This window comes from Nycticebus coucang, chromosome 7 (genome assembly GCF_027406575.1).
Source record: "Nycticebus coucang isolate mNycCou1 chromosome 7, mNycCou1.pri, whole genome shotgun sequence".
Classification (NCBI taxonomy): Eukaryota; Metazoa; Chordata; class Mammalia; order Primates; family Lorisidae; genus Nycticebus; species Nycticebus coucang.
Genome location: NC_069786.1, coordinates 120,079,615 through 120,098,919, shown reverse-complemented (window position 1 = coordinate 120,098,919; position 19,305 = coordinate 120,079,615). Strand labels below are relative to the sequence as shown.

General features: G+C 41.4%; 1 protein-coding gene across 2 annotated transcripts in view; it reads right to left on the bottom strand.

Annotated features, from left to right (window-relative positions):
- ACSL3 (acyl-CoA synthetase long chain family member 3) overlaps positions 1-18,899 on the bottom strand; it is a 73,784-nt gene extending 54,885 nt beyond the window's left edge. For both annotated transcript variants that reach the window (XM_053597448.1, XM_053597449.1), the window contains exon 1: positions 18,717-18,899. The gene's annotated coding sequence lies outside the window, so the exon portion shown is untranslated. The remainder of the gene's footprint in view (positions 1-18,716) is intronic.
- Positions 18,900-19,305: the final 406 nt, after the last annotated feature.

The following is a 19,305-nucleotide window of genomic DNA, read 5'->3' as shown; positions in this document are numbered from 1 at the left end:
CACATATGACTCACATTTATGCTCTCATGCATTTCTTTTAGACAGCTCTACAGTCTAGCCAATGCAATGACTTAAAAAAAAGTATAAATACTGAATTAGAAAAAAACAATCACTGCATGCAGATTAAGTGGTAGTCCAACAAGAAAATCCAAAAGAATGATCTGAAAAATAGCTAACCATAGAAAGAATTCACTAAGATAACGTGATATTAAGTAAATAATAAAAACTGATAGTTTTCCTATATACTATTAATAGCCAGATAGAAAAGGAAATGGAAAAAGATCTGAGTCGTGATAGCAAAAGCAACTTTAAAATGTAGTCATGTAATACCACACCCATATTTAAACATGTGCTTTCCCAAAATTAACCTACAAATCAAATGCAATCCCAATCAAAATCCTAGCAGGATTTTTCTTATTGTTTTGTATAGTTACTTGATAAATTTCTAACATTCATCTTACAAATAAATCATATGGCTAGCTAATTAAAATTTGAGCAAAAGAACACTAAATGCATATTTGCCCTGTTAGATACTGAGATGAACAGTAATTATTTTGGCATATCTAAACCCAGAAATAGTGATGGCACTTTTGTATATGACAATGGTGGCATTTCAGGTCAGTGCCTAAAAAAAAAAATCATACAATAAATTGCACAGCAATCTAAGAAAAATCAGAACTGAGCTGGTGATTAAATTAATTTCTGTAAATATTAGGAAAAGAAGAACCCTGAGGCTAACAACCAGCCTCGTAATAATACCTCTCTCTTCCACAGCTCCCATCTCCTAAAAGTGAAAGAAAGATTTGTTTTGGGTCTTTTTTCTGCTTCTAAACATCCAGTGACATTAATCATAGCCTGCACAGTCCACGTTGTCTGCCCTACAGAGTGGACTGTGCAAGCCGTGGATGGGGAAGCAAGCATTGCTTCTGTTTCAACTCTGTGATGCCACTTCACTCCCATCTCCACTCCAGCAGACTCGGGCAACGTGGGCATCCACAGGCATCCAGCAGGCCAATGACCTTAATCAAAAATAAAAGCGTGTTGGTCCAATCATACCATTCTCTCCAAAACTGGGATGCGGAACTGGAGAGAGACATAGAAGCTGAGAGGACTGCCAAAGTAATGCATCTCCAAGATGCAGCTCAAGACTGGAGGTGAAGTCTGCCCTGGACGCACAGTGCTGCGTCAATCCCTCTGCGCGCCAACTCCTCCTCCACTCCTGCCTAACACAGAGAGGTATGAGTGAACACAGGATGAGTAGCCACACGCAGCCTGAAACAGCTGCAACACAGGAACACGGGAGGAGTTAGAAATGAAAACGTAGATGGAATGAGATAAGTGTTTAAGTAAATCGTTTGACTAAATTGTGGGGGGTTTAGAGCAATTAGTTAGATCAACACAAAAAATTAACTGGCAAGGATTCCAGGTATGTGATTATTACAATAGCCCAAATGAAGGACGAAGAGGTGCAGAATTTAAGGCAGCAGGTACAGAAGGAATGGGACCAAGTGCACACTTTTCTAAGGTAAATGCAGTAGAAACTATCAGGCAGGATTCAGAGTAAGAGCTCGAAGATGAAATATTTCTATCACGAAAGAAATGGGTGGTGACAGATACGGGGAATGTGAGAGGAAGCTCCGTGCATGAGTGCAGGGTCAGACACTAAGCTCGTGGGAAAGATCATGAGAAAGCTTCAGGGTATTGTTAGTGAATACAGGGCTGGAGCTCCAGACAGCTGGAAAATGTAGATTTAAGAGTCATCACTGAATAACAGAATCCTTCAGCAACAGTACATCAGTTATAGATAAAGAATTAAGGAAAGACACCAGAAGAACCAGCAAGAAAAGCAGAGGAACCAAGAGTAATGTCAAAGGCAAACATGAAGGTTGATGAGAATTGTCAGGGCATCAGAGCTACAGAGAAGGCCACTAGTGGTAATGACAGTAAATTACAGCAAACAATTGGCCTGGCCTAAAACAAACCATCACTTTCTAATTATCACATACTTTTTAAAATTATACTTGTATGTATTACTGAACTAGCTAGCCTTTCAAGTACGTATTTATCAACAACAGTAAATCTATTCTTTAGGAATCCTAAGTTATCATGAGTAAAGGTATACTAGTCATTCTGATGTAAGATTTCTGGCCTTCCAAAACTTTTCTGGTGACTTGGTGCCCATAGCTCAGTGCTTAGGGCACTGGCCACATGCACCAGGGCTGGTGAGTTCAAACCCAGCCAGGGCCTGCTAAACGACCCTAATAACAAAAAAATAGCCAGGCGTTATGGCAGGCATCTGTAAGGCGTCTATAGTCCCAGATATTGGGAGGCTGAGGCAAGAGAATCACTAAACTCCAAGTTGATGTTACTGTGTCGCTAAAATCCAAATTGAGGTTACTGTGAGCTGTGGTGCCACGACACACTATCAAGGGCAACATACTAAGACTTAGTCTCAAAAAAAAAAAAAAGAAAAAGATAAAACTTCAGGTATGATGCTCCCATCTCTCAAATCAATTTAATAAACCATCTCATAACCAGTACTGTGCTGGGTGGCAGAGACTGATTCAGTCATTAACAAATATGAATGTCTCCTATATGGTGGGCACTGGGTGTACAGTAGTGAATAAAATACAAATATCCCTCCCCTCACAGAAGTTTCTTGCCAGTGGAAACATAAACAAACCTCCTCTCCCTTAAGCCCCCAAAAAACACTGTATTCTTGACTCACCTAAGAAAGACAACAAATTCACAGTTATGTCACAAAGGTATTGTAATTAACAACAAAAAACAAAAGCTCTAATTAATCACCTAGAATTAACATGCTTGTACTGTGGCATCATATAATATAAATAAACCTTATTGACTTAACATACATACAGTCAACTCCCAATTATCTGTGGGTAAATTATCCATGCATCAAGGGCAACTTCCTAGCACTGATTCATGTTTCTGGGTGGTATCCTATGCAAATTTCTACCCTGTAATCTTCTAACACACAGTGTAAGAATAAATAGGCGTCACATGCCAGTCTTACTATGTCTACCATTTTCCAAATGAACTTACAAGGACAAGCTCCCTAAATCCAATTCCCTTCAGTTCACACTCCAGAGCCACTAACCAAATTCATCTCTGAAACTGGCCCCAAACTAATAAGCCTCCAAACATGGGCCTACCTTTCATCTATTTAGATCATGGTCTCCAAACGTTAAAGATCTCAAAAGCCCCCTTTGTAAAAACTGTTGTCATTCTAATCATGTGTACCTTAATATGGTGCACATGTACTATTGTTCTAATATAAACATTATAAATTACACACTAAATACAGAAATTTGTTAAAAGAGATAGAATTTCTATCTTTTCTTCCACCACGCCAGCAGTTGGTTTGCACGTACACCTTGGAGCACTATGCACCCTGTAAGAGAGACATCATTCCTATCTTAAAGAAACTGAAGCTGAGAGGTTAATTTTCTGTGGTCACAAACCAGGATGAGGTTCAAGCAAGTGTGGTCCCAGGGCTCAAGGGCTTTGTACCCATTCTCTACCTCTCCAATCTCTTTACTTATACTAGGGGTACACTAAGACCTCTCTCTCTCTGATCTCCCGCCTCACCCCTTAAAGCTCCCCACTACCTTCCAAAAGCCTCCCATCTCAAGATGCTGTTGGAGAGAGGAGGTTCTTTTTGTGCCTCAGAAAATGTTATGCAAGCCAGAGCGGTGGCTCAAGCCTATAATCCTAACAATTCTGGGAGGCCGAGGTGGGTGGATTACTTGAGTTCACAAGAAAGCATGCATCAAGGTCCAGAATGAGGATCCCTGCAATTCCAATAAAAGTAAAATAAGTAAATAAAAATAAGAAACTTTTGTTATTTTGTGGTTAAACGGCAGTTTTTCATAATTTTGGCCAGAACTACAACCCAGAAACATCAATGTAGGAAGCTACAAACTGTTATATGCCTAAAAATAAATAAATAAATCTACTACTGTGCTTTTCTTTAAAAAACAAAGAAAGAAAAGAAACGGTCTTTCTCTGTCACCAAGGCAAGAGTGCAGTGGTACGATAGTAGCTCACTGCAGCCCTGAACTTCCGAGCTTAAGTGATATCCTCCTGCCTCTGTCTCCTGGGTAGCTAGGACAACAGGTGCCACCAGGCCAACTTGTTCCTCAAACTCAATATAAAATAGTTCAGATGTATATAAACAGAGCTGAGCACTGAACTGACCTTGCCTTCAGTCTCCTCAGACAGTCCATGCATTTTCTTGTCCCCTGCCATTGTACCCATCTGCCCCCAAAGTCCTACCTCTAGCCCCCTAATAACTGAGAAAAACTCTAATCCAACCATTTGAACTCTCTCCATTATTACCGCCATACTTTATCTTCCCCTCCTCCAAAAAGGAAGCTTGATTAGACATCCTTCCTTTCAGCTTACAAAGCACATTAGGCATACCATTAATATAACTTATTGCAATTGAGTTTTAACTTAACCTTTCTGTGTCTCTGAAATAAACTGTGAGCTTCTTAGAGCGAAGACTTTTTTTCTCTGCTTTCTTGAATCATAGCCAAGTAGGTGATATGGAGCAGGTATCAATAAATGTATATTTTAATAAATACTATTTTATATTCAATAATGTAAACAGGTATAGGGAAAATATCTTAAAGACACAAAATATTTCAAAGCCACAATAATTAACTCCTGCTCAAACCTTGAGAAAGACTATCTCCTAAAAGGAGAAGAAGCCCCATCAATAAATCAACTCCCTCAGTACACAGGCATTTTTTTTCTAAAATTGCCATATGAAATACACATAAGGTCAAACTTACAAAAATTATTCCCATCATTTTCTAAGAGCCAGAGTTAAGGAATATAGAATGGGGTCTAAATCAGTCAAAGAAGCCGATCTATCTTTTACTGAATAAAAATCCAGACTTCAATGGCCTACGGATACAGATCATCTCACTCTTACCCGGATGTGAATCATGCCTAATGGATGAAAGGTTCCTTCCTCCACCCCACCACTCTTCAAGGCTTTTTATTCAAAGAAAACCTCATTTCCTCTCTCCCCAAACCTCCTGATTGTATCAGTGATGGGGGCAACAGGAACTCTGAGGGACATGAGGTAATCCTCGGACAGCTAGAGAGGGAAAAGTTTAGTGTAAAAATAATAATAGGCGCATTTACTGAGCATTTAACGTGTGCAGGCACTGCTCTAATCACTTTGCATATATCATCTTTAACTTTACAGGTTTTATATATAACATGAAGAAAGGTACTAGAAGCTAAATTTGTATCATTATTCCCAACTTTACCTCTCCATTCAAATTTTCACATAAATGAAATTTTTAAATTCCTCATTAATTTTGTATCTTTAAATAAAAACTTTAAATATAGGGCGGCGCCTGTGGCTCAGTCGGTGGGGCGCCGGCCCCATATACCGAGGGTGGCGGATTCAAACCCGGCCCCGGCCGAACTGCAACCAAAAAATAGCCAAGTGTTGTGGCGGGCGCCTGTAGTCCCAGCTACTCGGGAGGCTGAGGCAAGAGAATTGCTTAAGCCCAGGAGTTGGAGGTTGCTGTGAGCTGTGTGAGGCCATGGCACTCTACCGAGGGCCATGGAGTGAGACTCTGTCTCTACAAAAAAAAAAAAAAAAAAAAACTTTAAATCTAGAAATTGTCTATTCTTTAAATCCTTCAGCACAATACATCTAATGAACAAAAATACTGGTTACTATTTAAATCGTACCTAGATTAAAAATGTTTTAACCAAAGTAAATACTCAGCTTGCTAAAAAATTCCCCCAAAATTACAGAAAATACTATTAATACAAAATAACATCTTGCTCCTGGTTTTCATTAGTATACAAATGTTAAATACAGGTGTAATGTAAAGGCACTCTCATAAACTTCTCACAAAAATAAATACAACCTCTCTGGAAAGCAATTTTGTAATTTTTATTAAGAGCCTTTAAATTTTTCATAACTTCTGACCCAACGATTCAACTTCTATGAATATTTAATGAAAAAAATGAGGATTGCCATTAGTTATATACAATAAGGGGAAATAGAAATAAGCAAATAGCCAATAATTTGGAAATAGTCAAATACATTATAATATGTATATACAGCTGACTATCATACAACCACTAAAAGTATTTTCAAAGAACATCTAGTAACATGAGAATTGCTTGTGATATAATAAATAAGAAAACTAGATTAAATATTAAATATACACAGTATTTTTTCTTTTGTTTTGTTTTGTTTTTTGAGACAGAGTCTCTATCACCCTGGGTAGAAAACTGTGGTACCACAGCAACCTCAAACTCTTGGGCTCAAGTGCTTCTCTTGACTCAACCTCCCCAGTAGCTGAGACTGCAGGTGCCCGCCACAAAGCCCGGCTATTTTTAGAGATAGGGCTCACTCTTGCCCGGGATGGTCTCGAACTCCTGAGCTCAGGCAATCCACCCACCGCAGCCTCCCAGAGTGCTACTAGGATTACGGGTGTGAGCCACTGCACCTGACCTTCATTTTCACTTTTGTTACAAAACATACACAAATATTAAGACTGAAAGTACCACAGCACTGGCTATACCTATAATACATGCAGTTATGTATTTTCCCAATTTTTTTACTTAACATTTTGCTAAAATTAAAAACTTTGAGCAACAGGCTGGGTGCAGTGGCTCACACCTGTAATCCTAGCACTCTGGGAGGCTGAGGCGGTAGATAGCTTGAGCTCAGGAGTTCGAGACCAGCCTGAGCAAGAGTGAGACTCCATTTCTAAAAGTAGCCCGGTGTTGTGACAGGCACCTGTAGTCCCAGCTACTGGGGAGGCTGAGGCAAGAAGATCACTTGAGCCCAAGCGTTTGGGGTTACTGTGAGGAGTAATGCCACATCACTCTACTGAGACTCTGTCAAAAAAAAAAAAAAAAACTTTAAGCAAACATTAAGTACATTATAATTTCTAAAAATAAATACATAGAAACATCACTAACATCCCTAAAACACTAGTCCAGTCTGTGATATTTTACACAAGAAACTGAACAGTAAACCCAGAGAATAGAAACACTAAAGTATTTCTGTTCAAAACACGTAACTCTACAAAATTTTTTATAATTTTGAAAAGTTTCCCATTGGCCTTAACTCATTATGTGAGAAATACCAAAATTATAATTAGGAATATATTATAGATGCTATTATTAATACTGCTAAAGATCATTCTACTAAATTTTAACACTTCTAATCATATAATTCAAACCACAAAAAGAAAATAATTAGCTATTTCCATATCTTACAAGAATAAAATTTAAACATCTTTTTCTAGTAAGTGAAGAGCAAAGACTCACACTGACTCGATACAGATATTGCTAGCTAGATGGCAAAGCCACACCTCCAATTCCCCAATCTTCCCACTCTCCTCTCAATGGATGGTTTTTAACAGAAAAAAGGGTTTATTTTTATTCTTGTCTAATGCACACGGTAGCCCGTTTACCTTTGCACCCAGCTTCATCTCAAAGATCTTTGCTTGAACTCCCATCCCTGTGCCCTTTGTATAGATTTTTTTCCCCAAAGCCAAGTCTCCAACCCGCCCCAGAATGCCTCTAGCCGTCCCTAGAACGCTACCCACTCACCCCCACCTCCATACTGCTATCCCCTTGCACCAGGGTTCAATGTCACTTGGCTCAGAGAAGCTTCCCTCAACAGCCCAGTCAGGTTCCCTAAACATTGCCCTCACAATCTACTGCAGTTGTAATTAAATAATTACTTGGGGAACTGCTATCTATCTTCCCACTCTTGACCCAGGGAAGGATCATATCTGTCTTATTCATCACTCCACTCTCAGTGTCCAATAGCACACACAGTAGCTGGTGGCAGCAGCCACCACATACACAAATGGATGGATGGATCATAGACGTTAAGAATAATTATTCAGGACGGGCGCCTGTAATCCTAGCACTTTGGGAGGCTGAGGCAGGTGGACTGCCTGAGCTCACAGGTTCGAGACCAGCCTGAGCCAGAGAGAGACTTCATCTCTAAAAATAGCCAGGCACTGTGGCGGGCACCTGTAGTTCCAGCTACTCCAGAGGCTGAGGCAAGAGAATCACTTGAGCCTAAGAATCTGAGGTTGATGTGAGCAGCGACACCATGGCATTTTACCAAGGGCTGCAAAGTGAGACTCTGTCTTTAAAAAAAAGAATAATTCATTTAAATAAATTTCCCTAAGATATTTTAATTTTCTTTCTATAAAAATAATGTAACTTTCTTAGTACTATTATCTATTTTATAAATTAGCATATTGTAATCTAAATTTTTATCTTCTCCCTGTTGAGAATCTGCTCAGTCTTTTTCCATGGAACTATACCTTTTTTATAGTGAATATTACATTCAAAAACTGGGGGGGGGGGGGTGGATAAAGGGTTGCTACAAGAGCCAGCAGCATTACTTTTTAGTAGTGACTAAACCTGAAGGAGTAAAGCAGAGAAGCAAAAAAGTAACATTCCAACAAAACAAGATTCCTCGCATAGGAATACTAATTCAAGCCTTAAAAATAAACAAAATGAGAATGGGCTGTTACATCCCACGTCCCCTATCCAATGGACCTGCTTTCCCAGCTGATCCTGGCCACCAACTCCCTTCCTGCTTCATTTGCCTCCAAGCAGCCTGGTCCTAGGGAACGAAGTTTTCAGAGATGGTTTTTGTGGCAAACATTCCTTGATGAAGAGCTCTGAGCATTTACTATCTCAAGCTCTCAAACATGACCTGTCCCTACAGATTCACTGTACTTTCTTCACTCCCAAACCCAAAGCTGCCAGCTGGAGAGTTATCCAACCAGGACCAGTACCACAGGTCTGTGGGTTCCTAGTGACAATTACTGTACGCACCTTTTAACTGACTTCCTGCCACATTCTATAAAGCTTTAAATCCAGAACTTCGCCGTTCTCCACTTCTCAATCCAACCCTCACCAACCCACCTAGATAACCCCTTCTCTAGCTTTTTTTGAGGGGACTGCAGCTATCCCACTTCACATTCTTAAAAATAATAAATTTTTAGACCTGAATTCTCCTTTCCACTTCAAAAAGCAGTGCTCTTACACTGTCAGTCAACCTTTCACCTTTCCCAGGTTAGACGAAAAGCTGCCTCCTCCCATTCTGAGAACCCTGCTCAAAACTAAAAAGCATTGCCCTTTCCTTTACCCTCCACAGACCCCAGTGGTTGGCAAGGCCTGAACATTCTATCTTCTCTGTCATCCACCCACTTCCATCCATTCTCACGGCTACTTTGCCAGTTTGAGTCTTTACTCCCGGTCATTTGACAGATTTCAAGTATCTCCTTAATTAACCCCTGCTCCCCTCCCACAATATATGCTGCAACCACCTGCAGTGTGACACTGCCGCTCCTTTACAACCCAAATTTCACCTCAATCCTCTACTCAAAAGTCTTAATTCCCTCCTCATTGTCCAAAAGAGAAAAACAATAATTCTAAACTCCTAAATTCAAGTTGTGAAGGAAGGGCCAAGCATTTAAGGCCCTTCACAACTTGAAATCAGCTTACTTTTTAGCCCTCACCTTCCAATCTCTACGTCACACCTCTGTACTCAGGTCTAACATCTAACTGGCCCCCTTACCTGCTTACTTTGCCCATCAGTTCTACCTGGAATGTCCTTCCTTGTTCTGCACATACCACATTCTAGCAATTGCTTAACAATCTAAATTGACACGGCTTTCCCTGACACAACCTCACATGGCCCCAACTTCAGCCTGAACTTCTCTATCCATCTACTGAACTCTCAGGGTACTCATTTTTCCTTTGTAATTAGTTATTTGTGAATTTATCAGATATATCAAAACGGAATGCCTGTAAAATCCTGATATCAAAGAGAGAGATTGAGATGTCTAAAGAGGAAGAGACCCAAATACCTCCAGTGAATTTCATGCAGTAAACACATAAACGAAAACACAAGGGGAAATGCACAAAGCACAGTGATCAAAAACATCTAAGAAAGAAATATGGCAGAGGTAACAAAATCCCCAACCAAGTAAAAGGAAGAGGTGGAAAGGAAGGTAAAAAAACGAAGAAGAACAGCAGTAGAGAAGATTTTTGTTGTTGTTAGCAACAGAAAATTACAGACAAGAAAACTGAGGTCCAGGCAGATTAAGTGGTATGGACAGCAGCAGGGTGACAACCACTTCCTGCCAGACCTCCAAATGCTCCTCCTGTACCAAGGTACAGCCTGTCACTCTACACTGTGAGCTGCTCTGTCTCCCTCCCTATTCCTACAACCTTTCATTCACTCAACAGTTACTTTCTGCACTGAATCAGTAAGTAAATGAGTTTATGCAAGGATTCTGTTCCTTACTTCCCCACAGAATGTGATCTATCCTCATAACTTCCTTAATCCTCCTAAGCAGCTGATGGTTCAATTTAATCTGTCAATTCTGCTCTTCCAAACTCCACTGCCCGACACCCAACTTCAGTACCTTCCTCACGCTCAACTCTTTCAAGTCCAACATTAGTCTCATTTTGCATGGTTGACCTTTCTTTAGCTACTCTGGCCAAGCATGATCTTTTTTTTTTTTTCTCTATATTGTTCCTCTAACACTTACTACATCTTTTCTATACTCTCACATAGGTTGAAAACTTTTATCCTTAAGGAATAAATATTTCCTAATCCCCTTTAAATGAGGTATGTTTTTATTAATGGTTTGCAAACATACTGGATTTAGAATGTCTTGTGACTATCAAAAACTACTTCGGAAAGACAGAGAAGGGAGGAAGAAAAAAGAAAAAACGGAAAAAAATATTTAAAAAGTAGGGGAAAAAGGAAATTATGAGAGAAGACAGAGGCAGAGAGATAAAGAAACTAACATAGGTGGCCAACTATGAATCCAGAACTACTACCAGTTGCCTCTCTCAATCTTCATGATAAGTGTATGAGGTATGAATTAAAATGTTTATGTTGCAGAAATTAAAGCAGAAGGCTGAGAAAGGTTAAGTAACTAGATCAAATTTACCTATCACGTTTTACATATGGATGGCAATGGTTCTTTCTCCATGCAACACCATAGGTTGATGATATCGGGTAACACATTTAGAAACACTACTGAATCAGGGTCATATTACAAAAAGTCTTTTGAAACTAACAAGAAGAGACTTATTAATTATCTGAATGAGAATTTCACGATATCAACTTATTTTCAGTCTGCTTTATACATACTTACAAGAAAATTAAAGCAGAATATAAATCCCAAATTATCGCTATCAAATAAAATCTAATGTCCCTTAACATATAATTTCCTGCTATCTACAAGATCTCGTCCCAATCCTCATTAACAAGAGGTTATACATTAGACATTTCCCTGAGGTATATGCGCACACATGAAAATAACTGCGCTGCTTCAAAAGCAGAAGTAATCATGAGTAGAAGATGCTGCATACTGTAAAATAAAACTAATAAAAAGAGTTAATATTTATCGAGTACTGACTATATGCCTGATACTTATTTAAATCTCACAACAATCTACACAAATTCTATTATCTCTATTTTACAGATGAAGAAACTGACACACAGGTAAGTGCCCCATGTCACACAGCTAATAAGAAGTAGAGCCAGGATTGCAAGCAATCCCATCTCCAAGCCCATGTTCCTACCCACTACATTTCAAAGAAAAATACTTAAACAAGCACTAAGATACAGAACTGGCTGAATCAAAAGTAGATTAACAAAGAAACATTTCCCCAGAGTAAGGACACGTGTGAACTATCCCTTAGTAATTTATGAAATTAGAAGCAAAATAATATTAGATATACATCTACAAAATATCCACTAAGACATATTGATACTTTAAGATATTTTTATTATTATTTTTTAAATCAAAACAAAGAAAGTAGAACAACATTAAATGAAATAAAGGTTACTAAAAAGAGCCTCAGAGGAAAAGTGCCTATTGTAATTTTGTACTGTAAGTATAAGAGACAAAAGCAGTTTAGGTCAAATAATGAGAAAATTAGAGGAAGACCAAGACAAGAATGTAAAGAACAAAGAAAAAGGAGCACAGGGTCACTAGAGCATCAAAAATAGAATTAGACAAACACAGACTTGCATTCAAGAATACTTATGGTAATAATATTTGTATGAACAACAACAACAAAAATGCAACCTACAAGTCTACCAACAGAGGGAAAATAAATGTGGCATAGCCCCAAAATGTAATGCCATGTCACAGTAAAATAAATGAACTAAATCGACTCGTACGCACGCTGCTGAAATTCAACCAATGAAACCACACTGGTAAGTGACACTGAGTGTGGGGGAGGGGAAAGTCTGCTGCACAAGAATACACACAGTACCACCTAAATAAATTTAAGAATACACTGTTCAGGGATACACACCTGTAGTATAGCTACACAGCATAGACATGCACAGGAATAACAAACACCAAATTCAGAGTAGTGGTTAACTAACAGATTTGGGGTAAAGGAGTAGTTTCTCTAACTGGATTAACTGTTATAAAATATTGTTCAAACATACAGAAAGAGTTCAAACATACAGAAAGAGTATCTATATCTTATTTAAAAGAGAGAAAAGAAACAGAATTAGTAGTGGTGGTTCACACCTACTATCCCAGAACTCTGGCCTCCCAGAAATCGAGACTAGCCTCAGTGAGATCCTGTCTCTGCTAAAACAGAAAAATCAGCTGGGCACGGTGGTGGGTACCCGGCTACTCCAGAGGCTGAGACAGGGGAATTTTGTAAGCCCAGAAGTTTGAAGCTGTAGTGAACTATCATCACATCACTGTACCCTAGCCAAGGAGACAGAGTAAGACTCTCAAAAAATAAACGAAAAAAGAAAATAAAAGGAAAGAAAATGGTATTAGCAGATTATGGCATCCCAAATGGCTTTATATTCCTGATCCAAAAGAGAAATCTAAGAGCACAATGATAAAGACTCTTGGGAAAGAAAGTTCAAGGAGAATGCATCCTGAAATACTAATGTTGGAGTACAAAAAGAAACTTCTAGTTAAATTCTCTCAGTTCTGTTCTGGACCAGTAACTTAGTTATGGCCAGTAACTATATGTAATTAAAACAAACATAAACCTTGCCCCCAAATGTTATCACAGCCCCTTTCTCGATACAATTATGACTTCAGAGGTTAACATGAACTTGAAGCCAGTTGTCACCCCAGAGAGGAGATGCAGTGCCCAAGGTTTACGAACACGGACTCTGGAACCAAAGTGCCTGAGATGAAACCCAGCATACATTCAAGCAAGTTACTCAAGTTCCCTTGTGCTTCAGTTTCCTCATCTGTAAAAAATAATAATATAAGAACCTATCCCATTAGACTGATAAGAAAATTAGAATAGCTACAAGTCACAGCATGCTGTAAGGTATTATCTATTATCCTTACTCCAAAAACCATTAGCTTAGAAGAAGAAAACCTAGGCTATCAAAAGAATATAAGTAAATTCAGTTACTTTCTTCATCAAACAGGACAGAAAAGCTGATCATGACAGAAAAGGGGGAAATGGGCAGCTTTTTACGTCTAGAGCAGTCAATGTTAGGATAGTAAGATATGCTTTTTAAAATTTTTTCTAACAAGATTCTTTGATACTGTTAGAATAGTCCCAGTGCATATACACACAGACAAAATTCAAGGTAAAATATTCTATTCCCTGGCTCCCTGTTCTCCAAGCAAAACTCCAATTCACTAGGACACCTGGCTCAGCCCTCACCTCCACTGCATGCCCCCTCTCCTCCTCTACTCAGGGCCTGCTCTGCACTCTTCCTGTATATCCTAGCCACTTCCACTGCTGTACTGGTTAGTATTACCATACTGTAATGAATCTGCTCACATGCCTTCTTCCCTTACCCTATCCCATAAGGTTTGTTCAAATATCTCCTTCCTTTAAGTGAACCGTAAACTCCTTGAGAACAGGAACTCTCTACTACTAATCATTTCTAAATTCCGAAGGCTTTGTTAGGCACAATATAAATACATACATGAACAAACCCATGCCCCTGTGTATATCATTCACAAATAAGTACAAATTTGTATTTGGAGGTGACTTATCCAAAAAGTTAAGTATTTTCAATTCTAAACAAAAATTAGCAGATCAATTGAGCCCACTGAATCATCTAATTCAGTGGTTCTCAACCTGTGGGTCGTGACCCACAGGAACTGTATTAAAGGGCCGCGGCATTAGGAAGGTTGAGAACCACTGATCTAATTCTTTATCCTTCAAAATGGGAAAAAATCATAAGCACATAAGTAAACACAATCCAATAATAACAGAAGCCAAAACACTAAATAAAAAGAAGAATTAAGGTACTTACAATGTCAAGAAAACAGAAGCAATCTGAAAGCTTTTTCTTATGAAACCCAAAATAAGCACACAGGGAAGGAATCACAAGATTTAACATTTAAAATGTCTCCTTTTTCAAAGGAGAAATAAACTACAATCAAAAATTAGATGAAAATATACATCCTACTGAAGGGATGAAATCAAGACTAAGCCACATATTAAGTCAATTTCAGACACTGCTTTTGTGGTGGATTTTTCTTATATGTCATGAGTCAGCTAAAATTGGGTTGATTTTTTAAAATTTAACAATTCTTAACAATTTTTTAGTATTTGCTTAAGGCTCTGTTGTAAGTTACAGGCCCGTTTCTGTGCTGCAGAAGGGGTGTCCCCCACCACCACCACAGCTGAAACACAGGCCTCACTTGTGTTCTGGATCCCATCCACTCCCATCCTCTCAGGAACTATACACAAACCCTTTCCTAATCCATGCTCGACCTCTTCCTCTCCACTGAGCCTTCCCATCAGCATTTAAACATGCTGAAATGTGAGCAAGAGTTTAAGTAACCTGTACTTGCTGTCTCCTCCTCATTCCTACCCCTGCCATCAGATGAGCCTCTCTTTCAAAGGTCACCCATGACCTTTATGACCTACATGTTACTAAATCCAATGGACTGTTCTCAATTCTCCTCTCAACAGAAGCATCTCAGAGTATAAGCTTCCTGCTGCACAGACATCTGCTTCTAGCTATCTCTCACTTTCCTGGCCACTACTCCCGTCTCCTTTGCAAGCGCAAACTCCTCTACCCAGCTCCATCCATTCCTATTCTGTGGTCTCTCCATAGGCAATCTCACCCATGCCCATAGTTTGAGCTCTCACTTCAAACTAAGGGCTCCAAAATGGAAATGTCCACCTCGATTCTGAGCACTAAACCTTTTGAGACCTCAAAAGAGGTCTCAAAGGCAATTCCAAAGGAACATGCCCCAAACTAAAGCCATGCTATCCCCATAGAAAATCCACCTCTCTCCCAGTAAGCCCCAGCTCAGTGAACAGCACATATACTCCTTCAGCGTGTTGGTCTGAAACCCAGTACTTTATCATCACGCCCTGCCAATTTTATGTCTAAAATCTTCATTTTCTCAATATTACTGACCCATTATACACGTAACTTAGAAGATCACAAGTTGGGCATGGTAGCTCATGCACTCTCTTAGGCCAAAGCAGGAGGATCACTTGAGCTCAGGAGGTTCAAGACCAGCCAGATCAAGTGCAGACTCAAGTCTCTACTAAAAATAGAAAAATTAGCCAGGCACTGTGGCACAGGCCTATAGTCCCAGCTACTTAGAAGGCTGATGCAGGAGGATCGCTTGAGCCCAGAAGTTTGAGATTGTTGTGACCTATGATGACACCACTGCTCTCTACCTGGACTCTACTCTGGAGAGAGAGAGAATTTAAAAAAACAGTATATGACAGCACTTAGAATAAAAACTTAAATTTGAACATTAGTATTCAGTGATATCTCACTGAAAGCAAGAACTATGTCAAGTTCATCTTTTTATTTATTCAACATGGTCAACCTAGGACAGTGCTTTGTACACAGATGGCATTCAGTAAATGCATTACAATGAACTGTCTCTATTAGCTTCATAAATGTTCAACTGAAACATTATGTATTTCAGTCTGTAGTTCTCAATTTGGCCACCAAAACAATGCCCTAAGAGGTGAGAATTTTAAGTTAAATCACCCAGTAAAGTGTAAACCACAACTGATAGTTTTGATAATTACCCCGCTGCTTATCTAAAATTTGCAAAGCCTGTCACCTTTGGCATAGCTTGCGCCCGCCCCCCAAAAAAAGTATCTAAACTCTATCTTCAAGACCAAAACTCACATTCGAGAATGTGAGTCTTGCTTTACAACTGTTCATCTCGAGAATAAGCATTACAAGAACATTTAAGCTTTAAATATCCTGAAGGCAAACAGAATCAGAATGACTGCTTGAAACAGTTCCCTATCTCATTTCCACATCTTGTAATGTGAACTGGATTGACATTCTCCCTAGGAACAGACAATATGAAATGAAAAGAATTGCTATTGCTCAAAAGTTCTCAAACTCTTGAGTTAGATGCATTTAATTACAGCCTCAGAATTCAAGGCTGTCATCTAGTAAAATCTCATCCCATCAATTCAAAAAAGCTCCCTAGACTAGATTTCCATGTAATCCACAATCCTGCTTATAATCTTCATTCATAAAATACTTTTTCCTTCATGCATGTATAAAAACCTAAAATTACATGTTTATCTGTATGATCATTTTCTTCTTGTCTTATTTCCTCCATAAGGGCAGGGATCACATCGATTCTATTCACTGTTCTATTCCCAGCATCTTCCACCTTAACCCCTGTCTGCAATCAGGCAGAGGATGATCTTCTCTTTATAATTTGTTCATTCTTCATTTCTTCCATCCTTCCTTTCTTCCCTCATGGAGGGCATTTAGATTCACAGATTACTTATGCTTTAAATCACCTAGGTCAAACATTATAAATCCACAAACTGACATCCAGAGACACTAGGTGACTTGTCACCTTGACTCTTAAGTACAACAGATCACTCTTCTCTATATCCAACAACACTGCCATGCTACAGAACTAACACTTTTTATGAAGAGAAAAACCAGGGGCCCGGCACAGTGGCTCAGGACTATAGTTCGAGTACTTTGGGAGGCCAAGTCAGGAAGATCACTTGAGTCCAGAGGTTTGAAACTAGCCTGAGTGGAGGAGCAAGACTCCATCTCTAAAAAGAATAGAAAAATTAGGCGGGCTAATGGCACACACCTATAGCCCATGTGCTTGGGAGCTGAGGTAGGAAAATCACAGATTATAGTGAGCTACGATGACACCACTGTACTCCAGTCCAGGCAACAGAGCCAGAGTGAGATTTTGTCTCACCAAAAGGGAAAAAAAGAGAGAAAAGGAAAAGGAAAAGTCTAAAGACAAAACACATGCCAGAGTTACAAGAAGAGCTTTACTCATCCAGAAGTGTGAAAACTGCGCAGAAAAAAGAATAAAATGTGTGCAACATGTCGTACCACCGTTCCCCTATAACCATCTTCTAATACACTTTCAGCAATATCCTTAACTCTCAAAACCAATCTGAGGATACAGGTTGTGATGATGAGGAAAGACGTTATCATGACACTTCAGCCCTCCTGGCCATCCAGATTAAAATCCACAGTGGCAACTATTCAGCCAGCCACCAAAGAGAGGCAGCATAATATAGGGTTAGATGTGAGAGCTCTGAATTTAGACAGGCCTGTCTGAATCCCAGCTTCTTTTCTTACTATCTTAGATCTGCCGGCAAGTTAACATATCCACACTGCAGTTTCTCCCGCTGTAAAATGGGAATAACCTCCATCCTAGTGGACTGTTAACAGTACAAAGACACTGCGCATAAAGCTCTTAGAATAGTGCGGGACACGTAATAAAGGCTCAATATATGTCAGCTATTTGTCATTTTATTCGGCTATAATCTCATTTACAAAGCCTACTCCGTCTCTCCGTCCCGTATAATTTTAAAAGCGTTGTACTCTATTTTTGAGGGGCCTCATATACAATAGCTTGGAGCGTATTTTCCAATACCACACTGCCTGGGTTAACCAGTTAAATCTGTTCCTCCGGCTCATCTGTAAAAAGGGCCTGGTAATACCTACCGCACAGGATTGCCGGTAGTGAGCATTCCCTAAGTGTTCCATCCCATCACTAGTGTCTAATTAAAACGCAGTTGGGGAAAAGTAAACCCACAACTCCCAAGCCCAGACGTCGGTCTAAATCCCAGTCTCAGCATCACAGACATTGCCCAGAACAAAACCTCTAAGGCCGACCCACCTCACAAGCCCAATTTCTTCTCACATCACGCAGCAACAGACACTCCTGCCCCTCCAAGCATGGGTTTTCCGAAATCGCAGGGCTGGGTTTCCCTCCCGCGGACGCCGCACAGCTCCCGCCGCCGCAGAGCCCACCTCAAGCGGCCGGCCCCCCATCCCGCCCCCGCCCCCGCCCCCGCCCCCAGAGCGCCAGGAGGGACCCAGCGCATCCTTCCTCCCGGGACAGCGCCGTGCTAGCGCCGCCCCACGCCGCTCAGGCTGCGGCTCCTCCGCCCGCGGGGGCCCTCCGGCCCAGGCCCCACACAAGCCGGGTCCCCGGACCCCGGCGTGGACGCCTCCCACCCTGCCCGCTGCTTTCTCCGGTGCTGCGGAAGTCCTGCGCGCACACCCCTGGGGCCAGGTCGGGAGGCAACGCCGAGGACCCAAGCCCCTAGGCCGGCCGCGTCCCTCCCCTAGACTGGGGCGACCCTGGGGCCCAGTCGAGCCGCACACAGAGGCCACGCAGCCAACCGGCCCCCGCCGCTCCCACAACGGGCGCCGCACTCACCGCCACGCCGGGGCGCGGGTTCCTCCGGCCTCGGGCCCACGCAGGCCCGGCAGAGCCGCAGAGCATTCACCCCCCGCGCCGCCTCCTGGGTACCCTGGGGCGCAGCCGTCGCGGCCACACTGCGAGGGGACGCCCGTCTGCTGCCCGGTCCGCCGCGGCAACTGCAGCGTCGCTCCCCGGCGCCGGCAGACCAGCGTCTGTTGAGCCGAACCGCCTGGGACGCGCTCCCCCGGCCGGCACTCGTTGCATATGCAGAGAGGCCGCCGCCCATTGGCCCGCGGGCGGTGGCGCGTGCGGGGCTGGGCCTATCGAATTCGGGCCGGGGAGCGCGGCGCTGGCGGCCCGGGGCGGAGCGGGGTTACTACGGGTCATTCCGCGGAGCCGCGGCGGCCGAGACTCAGCCGCAGCCGGCGCGGGGCGGGGACCGGGTGGGCCAGGCGGTACCGACCGCGGCCGGTGGGGGAAGGGAACAAGGCTCGGCCACTGCGTGGGAGGAAGAGGCCAGCATGGTAGGATCTGGAGGAGGGCCGTCCCTCTCTAGGAGGAAAAACCAACCCCCCAAAAGAACTGCAAATCCACTGTTACTGCA